The following is a 5,919-nucleotide window of genomic DNA, read 5'->3' on the forward strand; positions in this document are numbered from 1 at the left end:
GTATCTTGTGTAAATTCACTTCACATTCAGTATTGCTACAGGAAAATATCCATCACATGACAGACCATATCATCTCTTGGTTTAACTCCCTTTAAACACATAATCTCTGATGAAATCTCTGTCTCTCTCCTCCCACACACACACTTCTGCATTTTATACTTTCTTATCCCCTGCAGTCCCACCTCACAATCTCTCTCTCTCTGAACTATGATTGGCTGCTTTGAAGCCAAGCCCATCCAGCACCTCCTTCACAGAAAGACACTTGATTTAACCCCCCCTCCTTGAAAGATAGTAGTTTTCAATTAAGATCAACACTTCTCACATTTGCTTTCCACCAATACTGTTATAAATGTTGTTGTTTTGGGACTGCAAAGCTGATTTGCATGGAACTGAGGGCATTTCCAGGAAGGGGTTAATATTGATTTTTGTTATATAAATAAAAGCATTGCCTTTTGGAGTCCATGTTGCTGAAATTTGGAAGGGAGAAACAGTTGAAAATGATACCCATATTTTTGCAAACAAACAAGCTTGTAAAATGTGGGCTAGACAAGGTAACTGTTACATGGATTTGTAATTGGTTGACCGGCGGAAGCCAAAGGATGCTCAACAATGGCTCCTTTTCATCCTGGAGAGAAGTGACCAGTGGGGTCCCACAGGGCTCTGTCCTGGGCCCAGTGCTATTCAACATCTTTATCAGTGACTTGGATGACAGAACTGGGGACATACTTATCAAATTTGCAGATGACACCAAATTAGGAGGAATAGCTAATTCTCCAGAGGACAGGATCAAAATTCAAAACAACCTGAATAGACTAGAAAGCTGGGCCAAAGCTAACAATATGATATTCAACTCACAGAAATGCAAGGTACTGCACTTAGGGCAGAAAAATGAAATGCACAGATATAGGATGGGAGACACCTGGCTGAATGAGACTACATGTGAAAGGGATCTAGGAGTCCAAGTAGACCACAATGTGAACATGAGTCAACAGTGTGATGCGGCAGCTAAAAAGGCCAATGCAATTTTAGGCTGCATCAATAAAAGTATAGAAGTATAGTGTCTAGATCAAGAGAAGTAATAGTGCCACTCTATTCTGCTTTGGTCAGGACCCACCTGGAATATTGTGTCCAGTTCTGGGCACCACAATTCAAAAAGGATGTTGAGAAACTGGAGCATGTGCAAAGGAGGGCGACTAAAATGGTGAAGGGTCTGGAAGCCATGCTCTATGAGGAACAACTTAGGGAGCTGGGTATGTTTAGCCTGGAGAAAAGAAGGTTAAGAGGTTAGGTTTGGGTTAGGGTTAGGGTTGGCCCTTCACATTTGCAGCTTTGACTTTTGTGGATTTGGTTATTTGAAAATTGAAAACAATGTTGACTCCAATATTGCCATTTATTTGGATTCGCAAGGGGTCCCTGCACAATGGATCCCCGCAAATCGGGAGGGATAACTGTACATTAATTCTGCAGTGTAGATGCACCCCTAGATGGCCAGCCCCAGCAGGCAGTAAAGATTGTCATTTCAGTTTCAGAGAAACATCACTGGCTGACTATGGTCCAAAATGCTGAACTGCTGAAATAATCCACAAAAAACCATGAAATAATCCAGTTTGAGACTGCTTTAACTGCCCTGGCTAGGGAATCCTGGGAATTGCAGTTTATTGTGACACCAGAGCTCTCTGACAGAGAAGGCTAAATGTCTCTCAGAACTACAGTTCCCAGAATTCCCTAGCATTGAGCCAAAACAGTTAAAGCGGTCTCAAACTGGATTATTTCAGCAGTGCGTTTTGGACCTACATTGGTACAAGATTCCTTTGCATAAAATCATCCTAGAGTATTACGCAGTCTTAGCTTTCCTCCTTCTGTAATTCATTGCAGAAACCAATTCTTTTTATGTTCCAGGATCAGGAATAAAAAAGATTATTCACTACTGGGCTCTACAGGATTTGCATAGGTTTTTGTTCAGTATTACTAGCGATTACATGGGAGCCAACAACAAGCAACAAATCACTCTCCTTCACGAAATCCGTACCCAAAGAGCCATGATCCCCCCCCCCCCCCCCAAATGGAGCACTTTTAAAACCCCATTTAAGATCAAGGTGAGCCTTTCAGTGCAACCCTCTGTAAATTTATTCCTAAATCACTGCCTTTGGGTTCAGCTATTCCGTTTTAATGGTCACTTTTGCAAGTTTTTAATTGTAATTTTTTTAGACTGTAAACCGCTTTGGGTCCCAATTTTGGGAGGAAATGTATACAAATCAATATAATATACTTAATATAATATAATAATAAAGGGAGAGAGGATTCCAGATTGAAATTAATTTAATTGCTCCCTCGGGGATTGCTTGCAAGGAACAAGTAAGTAACTTGGGAGGTGAGTGTGTGTGTGTGTATGTGTGTGTATATGTGTGTGTTTGTGTGTGTGTGTGTGTGTGTGTGTGTGTATATATATATATATATATATATACTGGGATTTCAAACTGAATTTGTACATGTAATTTCCCCAAATATAAATCCAGCCTGGACTTTGGGGCATGAGCCAGAGTAGTGTAGGTTTGAGTGTTGGGCTATGACTCTGGAGACCAAGGTTCATTTATCACTCAGCTATGAAGCCCACTGGGTGGCCTTGGGCAAGTCACACTCTCTCAGCCTCAGAGGATGGCCATGGCAAACCTCCTCTGAACAAATCTCGCCCAGAAACCCCGATGATAGGTTTCCCTTTAGGGTCGCCATAAATCGGAAACTGCTGGAAGAAGACACCCATCAAACCACCAAAGAAGTTGAATAGGAGAGAAACTCAGGACTTATGAGGGCTGTCGAGGAAGCACACCAGTCTGCATCAAGTGGGAACCAGTGAGTGATGATCACTGCTTCAGAAATGTAGCACTAGTCTACAGCTGGCTCCCTGGATCCAGGAATTCAATCATCCACGACTTGAATATATATTGTTTTAAAAATTCCCAAACGCAAACCTTGCTTTTTGCCATTTTTTTTTAAATATAAGGGACTCTGCTTTACTATCCCACTGCATTCAATGGGAATTGAGCATGGTGTGTGTGTGTATACAAACACACACACACACACACACACACACACACGGTATCTGCTGAGTGTTGTTTCCAGGACCTGTCATGGATACCAAAATCCCTGGATGCTCAAGTCCCATTAAATGCTGTAGTAAAACAGAGACCCTTGTATTTTACACACACACACACACACACACACACACACCATATGTCTATGTATGTCTATGTATATAGTTTGAGGTTCAACAAATATCGATAGCAAAATAAACGAAAACAGCTGAATCCCTTGCATACAGTCAAACATCACAAAAAGAGCTCTTACACAACTTTAGTTAATATTTATATTTATACCAGAGTCAGACTCCTTAAATCCATTTCCTTCTGGGTCCACATGCCCTTAAAAACAAGGCCCAAATACCCTAAATTCACCAGATCTCCTCTGATCTTGGAAGCTAAGCAAGGTCAGCCCTGGATAGTACCTGGATGGGAGACCGCCAAAGAATACCAGGTGCTGTGGCTAAACAGCAGACGAAGGAACCGGTAGAATCACCTCTGAGTCTTCCATGCCTGAGAAACCCCTATCAAACAAACGACTTGAAGGATCATATGCACACATACACATGTTATCCAATGTTATTTTAATTTGTTGTCTGCTATACATTGTTTGAACGTTAAGATGTATTAATATGTATTATGTTTCGTTATTTTCATAGACTGTATGCCACAGGTATCTTTATTTTATCTGTTTAAATCAATTGTATGTACAAATAAAACATAATAATAATAGTAACAACTGTCAAAAGAGGTTTCAGATATTTCAAAACGGAAAAAAGGATATATTCTTCAATGTTCTAATATTATTCCCATTAAAATCGATGCAGATGTAATTATGCACTTCGGAAAGTATTTCTTATGGGGAAAGTAATGCGTTTTAATCCATTTCATGGACAGTCCTTTTGTTTTGAAGAACTAAAATATCTTTAGGCAAAGGGAGAAAAAATATAAATGTTATTGTTATTGTTATTTATTTTCTGAAGGTGTTGATTTGTGAAATATAAAATAAATCTTGTAATAAATCACACAGAATGGCATCTTTAAGTAGTTTCTTGAAGATAAATTCCTCCTAAATACACACCCGACATTAAGACACAAGCCTTTAGGGCTGAAAGGAGGGGTTTAAATGCCGTAAACAAACAAACAAACAAATATGCAAGTATGGACTAAGGTTTTTTGTTTTAAAAGGGGGGGGTCGGCTTGCAAACCATGGCGCTTTATTGGAAAATGTGCTTATTTTCGCCACAAAGGCCATTTGTTACAGCAAAAAAAGAAATAAAATAAAATAAAATATATTTGAGTGTTCTAGAAAACGAGTCTTGTAGACTTTCTTTAAGGGTGCCATATATATATATATATATATATATATATATATCTCGTACGTTTGAATGGATTTGTCCTGTACAGTAATTGATAGAAAACCGCCGGTTTAATTTCTCTGGATGTAGGTTTTCCTAAATCATCAATAGACACAAAGCCCCACCTTTAACATGAATAAAAACTGTTGCTAGAATTCAAAGACCGAGCCGTGTCAGTCTGTAGAATCAATAGAGAGAGAGAGAGATCTTGCAGCACCTTTGAGACTGACTGAAAGGAAGAAGTTGGCAGCAGGAGCCTTCCTAAAGTCTACTTCCTCAGATGCATTTGGTCATTATATATATATATATATACACACACACACACACACACCCATATATACACATGCATACATACATATACAATAAAGATACAGTTCAAAGTTATAGCTATGTCAGTCTGTAGAATCAGTCTTTAGAGAGATCTTGTAGCACCTTTGAGACTCTCACTGCAAGAAAGGAGTGGGCAGCATGGGCTTTCCTAGACTTCAGTCTACTAATGCATCTGAGGAAGTAGAATGAAGCCTATGAAAACTCATGCTGTCAACTTCTTTCTTTCAGTGAGTCTCAAAGGTGCCACAAGTTCTCTCTATGTAAAAAATGTTGCTGTTGTATAAAGTAGAAGTACGTTGTTGTTCTTGTTTGCCTTTAAGTTGTTTCCGATTTAAGATAACCTAAGGCAAACCTATGCTGGGGTCTTCTTGGCAAGGTTCGTTCAGAGGAGGATTGCCATGGCCTTCCCCTGAAGAGGCTGAGAGAGTGTGACTTCTCCAAGGTCAAACAGTGGGTTTCATGGCTGAGTAGGGATTTGAACCCTGGTCTCAAGAGTCATAGTCCAACACTTAATGCACTACATCACAATTTATTACAATTATTTATTTCTGCTCTGGGCCCCACAGCAAACTCCAACTCCCAGACTTCCATGGCCTTCAGCCAGAAAAAGAGTTAAAGCGGTGCCAAACCGGGTTATTGCTCCAGTGTGGATACAACCTTTTAGCCATCTTTCCAAATGCTGTCGAGAGGAGGAAGGCTTACTCTGTGCTTGTTGGGAGTTTGCCTTTGAGCCAGACTTCATCAGGAGCCCTTTTCTAAAGGACTTTTTTTTGGGGGGGGGGAGACAGTCGTCATCGATTTCTTTCCTCTACTACTATGTTTCTTTTCGTAAAACATCCTCCTTATTGTCAAGACTGACACTTCAGCACTGTATTCCCTATTGCCAGGTATGGGTCTGAGAGCTGGACAGTCAGGACAGAAGATAGGAAGGAAATCCATTCAGTTGAGATGCCCCTTTGAGACTCACGGAAAGGAAGGAATTGGCAGCAGGAGCTTTCCTAGGCTAAAGTCTACTTCCTCAGATGCATTTGGTTATAGACAGATACTGCAAATAGATAGATACAATTCAAAGATATAGCCGTGTCAGTCTGTAGAATCTGTATGCAGAGAGAGATCTTGCAGCACCTTTGAGGCTAAAGAACTAAACTAAAAGA

Source organism: Sceloporus undulatus, chromosome 2, assembly GCF_019175285.1.
Source record: "Sceloporus undulatus isolate JIND9_A2432 ecotype Alabama chromosome 2, SceUnd_v1.1, whole genome shotgun sequence".
Lineage (NCBI taxonomy): Eukaryota > Metazoa > Chordata > Lepidosauria > Squamata > Phrynosomatidae > Sceloporus > Sceloporus undulatus.